The 12,652-nt window shown below is 40.7% G+C and overlaps 1 protein-coding gene across 4 annotated transcripts in view; it reads left to right on the forward strand.

The window, feature by feature from the left end:
* The window catches only part of ankrd11 (ankyrin repeat domain 11), a 288,681-nt gene that overhangs the window by 81,297 nt on the left and 194,732 nt on the right, over positions 1-12,652 (forward strand). For all 4 annotated transcript variants that reach the window (XM_061887685.1, XM_061887689.1, XM_061887687.1 and 1 more), the window contains exon 2: positions 5,695-5,777. The gene's annotated coding sequence lies outside the window, so the exon portion shown is untranslated. The remainder of the gene's footprint in view (positions 1-5,694; positions 5,778-12,652) is intronic.

Raw genomic sequence — 12,652 nt, forward strand, 5'->3', positions numbered from 1 at the left:
ATATATATATATATATATATATATATATATATATATATATATATATATATATATATATATATATATATATATATATATACACATAAAATCCGTTCATGAATGAGTATATCAGTTCGGCCACCGTGTTCAATGGAGAAGTCTGATCTACAAAATTTGCAGGCATCATACCACTTCCCCTTCGAGCTGTCCTGGATGAACTGAAATCATTTTTTCCAATCATTATGGAACTTAAAAACGTACTTCTTCGTCTTACTTGTCGTCGCCATGTCTCTTCTTCAATCTCCTGCTATGTCTGTTATGTTTTTGGACATTACTACTTGCCGTAGTTTTGAAGCAATGCGTGATGGGAATCCAGATGTTGTGTGTCAGTGTATTAACGTGCCGGCTGGAATAAACACACGCTAAGAAATAGCTCCGTGCCTGCCTACTTTATGGATTATAGATAAACCTATGGATAACGGAGACATACTGTATATAATAGTCTCCTTTTCAGGTGAGAGAGGACGCTAAAGGCAGTGCCTTTAAGGCACGCCCCCAATATTGTTGTCCGGGTGGAAATCGGGAGAATTTCGGGAGAATGTTGGCCCCGGGAGATTTTCGGAAGGGGCACTGAAATTCGGGAGTCTCCCGGCAAAATCGAGAGGGTTGGCAAGTATGGTTATAATGAAGACAACACATGATGTAAGTGTCTATATTAACTATAGTAGCCTATTGTCAAAATGGCTTTAAAAGTCGTATATAAGTGTTATAAGGAAGACAACAGACAATGTAAGTGTCCATATTAGCTATATAAGCCTACTATCAAAACGACTTTAAAAGTCTTATATAAGTGTTATAATGGAGACAACACATGATGTAAGTGTCTATATTAGCTATATTAGCCTACTATCAAAATGACTTTAAAAGTCTTATATAAGTGTTATAATGAAGACAACACATGATGTAAGTGTCTATATTAGCTATATTAGCCTACTATCAAAATGACTTTAAAAGTCTTATATAAGTGTTATAATGAAGACAACACATGATGCAAGTGTCTATATTAGCCTACTATCAAAATGACTTTAAAAGTCTTATATAAGTGTTATAATGAAGACAACACATGATGTAAGTGTCTATATTAGCTTACTATCAAAATGACTTTAAAAGTCATATAAAAGTGTTATAATGAAGACAACACATGATCTATCTTAGCTGTTAGCCTACTATCAAAATGACTGTCGCTGGCTGATGCAATCTTTGTTGACAGAAATGCAATATTTATTCTACACATTTTTTACAACATTATAAAAGTATTAGTAAAATGGAGGCTTCTCAGAGGATCTCAAAATAATGTTGACAATAATATCGTTTATCGGCAGCAATTTGGAGGGCTATCGTCAAGCAAAATTTTTTATTGGCCCCAGACTTACGTAGAGGGTCAACATCGGGCTGCTGAAAGACAGAAGTAAACATTAATAACATATATATATATATATATATATATATATATATATATATATATATATATATATATATATATATATATATATATATATATAAATACGCTTTCACACTTTGGAGCCGCAAAAAATTCAAAGACTTATATAATTTTTGTAATTCAGGCAACAAATGGTGTGTCTATATTAGCCTACTATCGAAGACTGACGCAAATGTTTGTTGACAGCAATGTATTACAATTTTTATTGTACACATTTTTGCAAGATTGGAAAACATTAGTAAAACGGAGGTCTCACAGGATGAGATACTTTCTGGAAAGGTATAGATATGTGTGTCAAAGTTTAAGGAAACAGCAGGCTGTCTTCTTCTAATGGATTTATTACAATATTTGCAAGCTGCGTAACGTTTGCTGTGGTCTGGAACACCATGGCACACAAGTATCAGAAATGCAGCCGATATTTCATACTGATAATGTGTCATGAGACATGAAAATATAAATTAAATACACAGAGGACGTAAGTAAAGGAAATTGAATGAGCTCTAATATAGCTACAAATGAGGCATAATAATGCAATATGTACACACAGCTAGCCTAAATAGCATGTTAGCATTAATTAGCTTGCAGTCCTGGATTGACCAACTATGCCTGATAAGCACTCCAGCAAATCAACAAAGCTCACCTTTGTGCATTCACTCACAGCATAAAACGTTTGGTGGACAAAATGACAGAACGGAGTGGCTTAAAACATGTCTTTATGTCGTAGCTTTGGAGAAAGTTGTACATGTAAACAAACCAGGATAAATTCAAGTATCGCTGAAATTGGTTGGACAAAACGGTGCTTGCCAAATACTCTCATCAGTGAAGAATAGTTAACATAAACAGTAGGATTTCTAACAGTTAGGAATATTTGTGTCATCTTTGTTATCCTACAGAAAATATATTAAAAAAAAATAAAAATTCTTTATCTTCTATTTTCACACATCTGAAAGAGGTCCAGGGAGCCACTAGGGCGGCGCTAAAGAGGTTTGGTGACCCCCCCTGTATGGGCAATCTCGCCTCATTGCAGCTATTTTGTATTGTTATTGGTTTTACTGTGACGTCATAATTCCTCATTTAGCCTGCGGTGCACTTCTCTAAATAACTTGTTAGAACCGAGTTCTGTATGTTTAATACTGTGGCAGCCTGTCAGTCATGTGTGGTGTTGGAGTTCCTGTCCGACTTTTTCTGTGGCCATAAATGTGTCAGTGGTTCAGCCCGGTGTGTTTGTGTGCTGGAGGAGTGAGAGGAAGGTTGAGTGTGGTGGGGACTTTTTTTTTAATGTTTTTGTGGCTTTGGCGCGGTTTTGCAATAATAATAGTCCATCCATTCGTCTGACCAGTGTTCAGGTCCTACTAGAGATGGGCAATATGGTCTAAAGTCTCCTGCACTAACAATATATATCCCAACATATTTGGTATTGAGAAATGATAATACAACCATTTTAAATTGGGTTACAAAAGGGTCCTAATTTGGCTGCTGACATATGCAGTAACATATTCCGTTTTTATAATTTTCTCACAAGTATTATCATTTATATACATTGGCTCACATTTATAATAGCAATGTTAATGAAACTGAGAGTGTACAAATGAACCCAATAAGGGTCCATTACTATTAACTAAGGCTGGGCGTTATATCGATACACACAATATATTGCAGGTTTGTCTCTGTGCGATATAGAAAATGACTATATCGTGATATTCGAGGATATTACGTTCTCACGCAGTTGCTTTTAGCTGCGGACATTACACTTCAGGCTCTTCTTGCTCTTTCCTGTCTCTCCTTCTCACAGACAACAAACACAGGTCACATACGTCACATACGTCACATACGTATACGCCCTCGCGGAACCAAGAGGTAGTGGCATGGGTAATATTAGCTGTGATGCTAGCAGAGCCGTGCGAGTGGAAATACGAGAAAAAGAAGGAAGAATTCCCAATAAAAACAGCAGGGGGTCCATCGCCTGGCGGTGGTTTGGCTTCAAGTGGGAATATGTCAAACAGACAACCATAATTTGTCAAGTGTGGGCCAAAAGCGGTGCTACCAAAAGTAGCATTACTGCTAATATGTAGCATCATTTGAAAAGTCACCTGCTAGAGGATGAAGAGTGCTTACGCCGCATGTCAACATCTCCATTCGGTGCCACAAAATGCAGAGGCAAACATTTCCAGATTAACACCGTATGAAAAAAATGTCGTCAACAGAATTTAACAACGTCCGTAGTGAAGGACGAACACTCTTTGATTTCCTATTATGCAGCTCAGTTTTATTTGACACTCAGTGCACTCATAGCTTATTTAAAATGTCTCTGACAATCTTGCACTTTCTGTTTTGGAAATGACTTGAATGTTTGTGCCACTGCTTAATAACTGTTTAATAAATACACTTTTGGTCAATTGACTTAGTTGTGATTTCTTTCTCTGCATGAAAGTTTAAAAGTAGCATATATGAATGCAGTATGAAGAAGAATGTTTGAATGTAGACACATAGAATCATCATACTGCTGTGATTATATGCATCTGCGATGAGGTGGCGACTTGTCCAGGGTGTACCCCGCCTTCCGCCCGATTGTAGCTGAGATAGGCGCCAGCGCCCCCCGCGACCCCAAAAGGGAATAAGCGGTAGAAAATGGATGGATGGAAGTGTTCATTCAAGGCCAAGGCAAAATATCATGATATATATCGTGCATCGGGATATGGCCTAAAAATATCGAGATATTGATAAAAGGCTACATCGCCCAGCCCTACTATTAACTATCTGTCATTTAGCTGGGGACACCCTACAACTAGGTCTGTTCGACATATTCCCACTTGAAGCCAAACCACCGCCAGACGATGGAGCCCCTGCTGTTTTTATTGGGAATTGATTCTTCCTTCATTCGCACCTTCTTTCTCTCGTATCACCACTCGCACGGCTCTGCTAGCATCACAGCTAATATTACCCATGCCGCTACCTCTCTGCTCCGCAAAGGGTGTATACGTATGTGACGTATGTGGCGTGTGTTTGTTGTCTGTGAGAAGGAGAGACAGGAAAGAGCGAGAAGATCATGTAGTGCAGGGGAAGGGAACCTATGGCTCTTTTGATGACTGCATCTGGCTCTCGGATAAATATGAGATGACATTGCTTAACACGATAAGTAATAAATAGTTCAACTTGTAATCACAGTGTTAAAAATAATGTTCAAATTATAAAACATTCTTGTGCATTTTTAATCCATCCATCCGTTTTTTTGTACCGCACCTGTTCAAGAAGTTGCGTTAATGGTAAGAAGTTACTTATTTATTATTGGTTAGTGTGGGGCTTGCCCTCCTGGGGGTTCTTCAGACCACCAAGCACCGACTTGAGAGCCTGTTTCAGGTTTTTCTTTCAATAAGTCTCTTAGTTGCTTTCCAGCAGTTTTCTTTTTCTCTTCCGTTCTCGCTCACACTCTGGCTCCAGCCCTAACCCCGTCTGTCCTCCTGGCTGCTGCTTATAACAGAGCGACAGGCGATTAGATAACAAGGCCCAGGTGGCCCATCTATGCACCTGTCCCTGATTTCGAGGCCGGTCCTGGCAACTCCCTGCTTCGCTGCAGGCCCGCAGGCCACGCCCCCGCCACAGTTAGCTTCAGAATAACAATGTTATGACAAAGAATAAGAGACCTATTATACTCTAGAAAGGTTGGTCTTACTTAAAAATGCACACGTTTTGTTGTGTTCAGTGTTAAAAAAAAATAACTATATGGCTCTTACGGAAATACATTTTAAAATATTTGGATTCTTGGCTCTCTCAGCCAAAAAGGTTCCCGACCCCTGATGTAGTGTAATGCCCGCAGCTAAAAGCAACCGCGTGAGAATGTATACTTGAATATCACAATATAGTCATTTTCTATATTGAGACAAACCCGCGATATATCGTGTATATCGATGTATCGTGTATATCGATATATCGCCCAGCCCTAGTCCACCCCTATAAGGTTATTAATTTTCTCTGACAGTACAAAACCATCATATATATTTTGAAAAAAACAACAAAAAAACAGCTTGAACAGATCATTTGGATGAAGTAGTTGGTTGCTGTCACATTCAATAATTACTGTTTGTGGATTAGAAAATACTGCGTTTGCCTCCCTGAAAGAGAGAATATGTGATGTTCTTTGACTGACTTTCACATGCTGTGCTTTCCACCCCCCCTCCCCCCCAACTCACGTTTGCTTGTTTTGTGTTGTTTTTCAGGATTCTTTGGACACCTGGAGACTCGCTGGTGTTTTTCATTTTGGATTTTATCCTGCTGATATTCTCCCACAGCCATGGAATCGGTATGTTGATGAACAATCTATTCGCATATTGCTCATGTTCTTCCCGCTGGGAGCTTTGCTGGCTGGGCCTGTTTTGTCGTGCTTGTTTTGAAATGGCGGTTTGAAGCACCCGTGGTAACCGTGTCCCCAGTTTGTCACTTTCCCGACTTCCTCAATGGTTTGCAGAAGCATTAGTTAAAAGTGGATTTTGTCTTTTAAGAATGCAGGTACAGTGGGGAAAAGAAGTATTTAGTCAGCCAGCGATTGTGCAAGTTCTCCCACTTCAAATGATGACAGAGGTCTGTCATTTTCATCATAGGTACACTTCAACTATGTGAAAAAAAAATCCAGGAATTCACATTGTAGGAATTTTAAAGAATTTATTTGTAAATGACGGTGGAAAATAAGTATTTGGTCAACCACTCAAAGCTCTCACTGATGGAAGGAGGTTTTGGCTCCAAATCTCACGATACATGGCCCCATTCATTCTTTCTTTAACACGGATCAATCGTCCTGTCCCCTTAGCAGAAAAACAGCCCCAAAGCATGATGTTTCCACCCCCATGCTTCACAGTAGGTGTGGTGTTCTTGGGATGCAACTCAGTATTCTTCTTCCTCCAAACACGAGTTGAGTTTATACCAAAATGGATACATGGATGATACAGCAGAGGATTGGGAGAATGTCATGTGGTCAGATGAAACCAAAATAGAACTTTTTGGTATAAACTCAATTCGTCGTGTTTGGAGGAAGAAGAATACTGAGTTGCATCCCAAGAACACCATACCTACTGTGAAGCATGGAGGTGGAAACATCATGCTTTGGGGCTGTTTTTCTGCTAAGGGGACAGGACGATTGATCCGTGTTAAGGAAAGAATGAATGGGGCCATGTATCGTGAGATTTGGAGCCAAAACCTCCTTCCATCAGTGAGAGCTTTGAATGGTTGACCAAATACTTATTTTCCACCATCATTTACAAATAAATTCTTTAAAATTCCTACAATGTGAATTCCTGGATTTTTTTTTCCCATTCTGTCTCTCCCAGTTGAAGTGTACCTATGATGAAAATGACAGACCTCTGTCATCATTTGAAGTGGGAGAACTTGCACAATTGCTGGCTGACTAAATACTTTTTGCCCCACTGTACGACTTCCTGCAAACGGCAGACATCCAGTCATGCAGTGAGCAGTATTGTTGGTCGTCATGTGTGCAGAAGCCTCCCGTACCAGCAGGCAGTGTGAAAGCACATTAGCATTGAGCTCTGGCCGTTGGAATGCATGCATTAAGAGCAGGGCTTAGTGCACGCTGAACTTCTGCCTTCCTGTCCCATTGTCGGAGGCTGTGTTGGCGACGAAGAAAAGTAGGTCACGGTCTGTGCAGCGCTCGACTCGCTCCTGTCCAACAAAACCCCTAAATTACCCATTGTTTCACTCCGACACGCATAAGACACGCACACCTCCATCAGCTCCTCGTTGATGTTACACAACCATACAAACGAAGGTTGCGCAATCCGCCACAGAAATAGTGGGATATTAGAAAATGCGCTGGCTGGACTGTTGATATATTCCTGACACCAGCAGGCGGTGATAGCTCTTCCTAACATAAATCATCCCTCCTGGTTCCCCGTCTTGTGTCTGTGGCATCGCACCAGCGAGAGCTACTTCTGTTTACCTCCCTCATCTTCCCATATATCTGCTTACTGTCAGTGGAAACCAAGGAAACAGATCACAAAGCTCATTACGGTGCCAGGGTGGAATACACACTAGTGCGCCCGTGGGCACGCAGGCACACACAGACATGCACCACCCTCCTCCGTCTCCTCATGTGATGCCAGTCACATGGTTTCCAGGCAAGCCGCTCACTAAATCAGAATTATTTTTAACCGCCTTAAATCCTCCAATTGGCCTGCAGTTAGCTAAGGTGTTGGCATGTAGTGACTACCTGCTACTTCTGCTGTCTTGATAATAACCTCGTAACGCTCTTACTGGATCAATGTTTTTGTATTTTTCTTGGGAAGATGATGATTTTTTGGTTGGATTCTTGTAGTGCTATTATTGATATAGTTTTCCAACTGAAATGTAGGACATGTATGAGTAGTAGGGCTTGCGAGTCTTTGGGTGTCCCACGATTCGATTCAATATCGATTCTTGGGGTCATGATTTTTCCGAGTTAAAAGGATTGTGTATTCATTCAATACATAGATTTCAGCAGGATCTACCCCAGTCTGCTGACATGCTAGCAGAGCAGTAGATTTTTGTAAAAATGCTTTTATAATTGTAAAGGACAATGTTTTATCAACTGATTGCAATAATGTACATTTGTTTTAACTATTAAACGAACCAAAAATATTACCTATTTTTTTCTTTGTGAAAACATTGGACACAGTGTGTTGTCCAGCTTATGAGATGCCATGCAAGTGTAAGCCACTGTGACACTATTGTTCTTTTATTTTTATAAATGTCTAATGATAATGTCAATAAGGGATTTTTAATCACTGCTATGCTGAAATGATAACTAATATTGATACTGTTGTTGATAATATTCACTACTTTTGTTTTGTTCTGTGTGGTGTTTGTGTCTCCTCTCAATTGTTCTGTTTATTGCAGTTCTGAGTGTTGCTGGGTCAGGTTTGGTTTTGGAATTGGATTGCATTGTTATGGTATTGCTGTGTATTGTTTTGTTGGTATTGCTGTGTATTGTTTTTTTGGACTGATAAAAAAAAAAAAATTTAAATGAGAATCTATTCTGAATCGCACAACGTGTGAATCGCGATTCAACTTCGAATCGATTTTTTTCCCACACCCCTAATGAGTAGGGTTGATAGATGTAGACAATGATATAATTTTGGCCGACAATAGCGTTTTTAATACTGCAGTTACATTGTGATAATGTAGGGTTGGGCAATATGGCTTTTTATTAGTATCTCGATATTTTTAGGCCATGTCACGATACACCATGTATATGTCCATATTTTGCCTTGATGCATATAATCACAGCAGTATGATGATTCTAAGGGTCTACATTAAAACATTTTTGTTTATACTGCATTAATATATGCTCTTAAATGCAGAGAGGGAAATCATAACTAAGTCAATTGACCAAAACTGTATTTATTAAAAATTAAACAGTTATTAAGCAGTGGCACAAACATTCATGTCATTTCAAAACAGAAAGTGCATGATTGTCAGACATTTTAAAACAAGCTATTAGTGCACTTTTGTGCATGATGTCACTAAGATTATAACGATTGCCTGGCATGGTGATGCGGGTACGTTCTTTCAAGGATGCAGTCGGGAAACGAACACAGCGTACGGTAAGAAATTATTGATTTATTTAACAAATAAAAAAGACTATGAACAGAAAAACCGGTACTAGGCAGAAAAGGCAAAACGAACTGAACTAGCATGGGAGCTAGAAAAGAACTAAAAGCGCTAGCATGGGAGCGAGGGAAATAACAAACAAACTTGCACGAAGGCACCAAAGGCAAAACAAAAACTACTAGCATGAGAGCTAGAGGTAAACCAATGCATAGTGTTACTGTAGTGAAACACAAACTGCGTGAAACACTAACTAGGATGTGAGAAAGAATGGACAAAGAAGGCAGGCTTAAATACAGGAACGTATTCACAAGACAGGTGCGCGTCAAAAGTAAGGGAAAGGTGAAACTAATAAGCGACCATGGCGACAGAACAAACAAGGAAGTAAGGAAGTCAAACAGAATGTGATACAAAAACGGAACAAAACTAGAATATGGAATGATCAAAGCAGTGGATCATAGCAAAGATGACATATCAAAACAACACTAAATTAAAGTCCACTTTTTGTACAGAGAGTCACTACAATAGTTTAAAACAAACACATTGCACTTTTGTGCATGATGTCACAAGATATTTCAATAACTGTCAAAATGAGCTGCATAATAGGAAATCAAATCGCTATGTGGTAGGTCACCGCAGACAGTATCTCCTTATGTTCTCTATTTTTTCCATACGGTGTTGATGTGGAAATGGTTGCCTCAGCATTTTGCGGAGTAAGCACTCTTAATTCTCTAGCAGGTGACTTTTCAAATGAAGATACATATTAGCAGTAAAGATACTTTTTGCAGCCACGCTTTTGCCCCACACTTGACATATAGTCTGTTCGACATATTCCCACTTGAAGCCAGACCAGACGATGGACCGCCTGCTGTTTTTCTTGGGAATTAATTCTTCCTTCATTTGTTACCAGACCCGCACCATCTTTCTCTCGTATTACCACTCGCATGGCTCTGCTAGCATCACAGCTAATGATACCCATGCCACTACTTCTCTGCCCTGCGAGGGTGTATACGTATGTGAGGTATGAGGTGACAGTGTGTGACCTGTGTAAGAAGGTGCGCTTGCTGTCAGTGAGAAGGAGACACAAGGAAGAGTTTTTAGTGTAATGCCTGCAGCTAAAAGCAACTGCGTGAGAACGTATACTCGAATATCACGATATTGTCATTTTCTATATCGCACAGAGACAAACCCGCGATGTATCAATAAGCTCAGCCCTACCTGAGGTTTATGCATTATTTCTTTAAATGAACATGTTTGACTGCCATCTACTGGTCACACTTATTACACCATGTACCAAACAAAATTGCTTCGAGGTCGGTAAGCAAAACCAGAATTATTCCGTACATTAGGCGCAACCGGTTATAAGGCGCACTGTCGAGTTTTGAGGAAAAAAAGGCTTTTACCTGTGCCTTATAGTCCGGAAAATACGGTAATATAATCAAGTAAACAGAGCTCTGGTATCGTAATAGTATCGCATCAGCAGATACCCCCAGGATAAGATCAGCGTTCCTAAAATGACAGAACCGTCTATGTCACACTTAGAATGTGGAAAGTCAGGATTGGCAGCAAAGCTCTGGACGGGACTTTCTCAGTTCTCATCTCCATGTCTGAAACGGCGTGACCTGGCTAGCCCTTGAATTCCTCTGCCGAGGACGCCGCTCGCCATCATACTCGTCGCTATTAGCCGTCTTCCACTCAGCGCCACAGCGCCTCGCCTGTTCCCTGAAAACAGACTCCTTCTATACAGTATCAATCTGCGGTCTGCCTGAAGGGGAGGACGCAGAAGAGGGGAGGAAGAAGGGAAGGTAAGGGAAACAAAGCCTCTATAGTCGTCTCTCCGGCAGGGCAAGGCCGAGTCGCACTACCGGGGGCAAGTTATGTAACGTGACTGGCAGGGCCCACTTCTGTGTTCAGAGCTGCTGCACACACTAATCCCCACAGAGAAACAAGACCTTCTTTGGAGGGAAAGGAGCAGATAGAAGGGCGAGTACAAAGAGGAAACCAGGGAAGACGGTGTGATTACACGAATGCCAACCTTTCATTTCAACCAAATCGATCACTGACACCTTCCCTCTAAGCACGGCTGCTGGAAGAACAGCAGAATTTATACCAGCACCGACTTTAAAATGGAGGGAATTTAAACCTGGGCTTCACGGTGGCAGAGGGGTTAGTGCGTCTGCCTCACAATACGAAGTTCCTGCAGTCCTGGGTTCAAATCCAGGCTCGGGATCTTTCTGTGTGGAGTTTGCATGTTCTCCCCGTGACTGCGTGGGTTCCCTCCGGGTACTCCGGCTTCCTCCCACCTCCAAAGACATGCACCTGGGGATAGGTTGATTGGCAACACTAAATGGTCCCTAGTGTGTGAATGTGAGTGTGAATGTTGTCTATCTGTGTTGGCCCTGCGATGAGGTGGCGACTTGTCCAGGGTGTACCCCGCCTTCCGCCCGATTGTAGCTGAGATAGGCGCCAGCGCCCCCCGTGACCCCGAAAGGGAATAAGCGGTAGAAAATGGATGGATACCTGCTCACAATGAAAGTGACATGAAATACTAATTCAGTGGAACCTGGTCGGGATCTATCAAGCACAACCAACTAGTGAGCTATGTGCACGAGGCAAACTTCAGCTCGCAGCAGTGATACCGGAGGCCCACGGCAAAGCCGAGTTATTTGTTTGAAATGCCAAGGACAAGTTTGACAATATGTGGCTGTGGAACAAACAAGTTCATGCATGATAAAAGCCAGCAGATGGAAACATATAAAGTGTTTTCACTGATATCACGAGACCCAGAGTTCAAGTCTGCATGGAGAGTGAAAGTGAATGAAACGATAATTAAAAGTCAAAAGATACTAAAATACTACAAACATCTACACAATTGTACAGCAATCACAGATGTACGGAAATATCCTATCCAAATAACAAATGGCTTTCCGGAACACCAGCACGTCTCATTACTCTGCACCTCCGTTCTGGAAACTCTTTTTGACAGTTTTTACAGCCGGCAGGCAGTGACTTGTGGACTCATTTCAGCAGACAACATTTAAGCACAGACATGGCATCGCACGTGAATGGGACATCTCCACAGGTTGTATGGAAGTATTCCGAGCCTTGAATGATGCTGGTATGTGCTCATTGAGCTGCTTTGTATTAGCTGTGCAGCAATAACACACACAGCTATGCAGCTGCCACAGTCGATGTTTACAGGAGTATTGCACCTTCTTGAAATGTTTTTATTTTATTTTTACTTATGTATTTATTTGACAGGGAGTGTACATTTAAACATTGCTACCCACAGGTAACCAATGTCAAAGTAAATAAGACTTTTAGCCACCGTCTAATTTGCAATTAGGGCTGGGCGATATAGCCTTTTTTAATACATCTCAATGTTTTTAGGCCATGTCACGATACTCCATATATATCTCCATATTTCTGCCTTAGCCTTGAATGAACACCTGATGCATGTAATCACAGCAGTATGATGATTCTATGTGTCTACATTCAAACATTCTTCTTCATACTGCATTACTTTTAAACTTCCATGCAGAGAAGGAAATCACAACTAAGTTAATTTAGCAAAAGTGTATT

This window comes from Nerophis ophidion, linkage group LG25, assembly GCF_033978795.1.
Source record: "Nerophis ophidion isolate RoL-2023_Sa linkage group LG25, RoL_Noph_v1.0, whole genome shotgun sequence".
Lineage (NCBI taxonomy): Eukaryota > Metazoa > Chordata > Actinopteri > Syngnathiformes > Syngnathidae > Nerophis > Nerophis ophidion.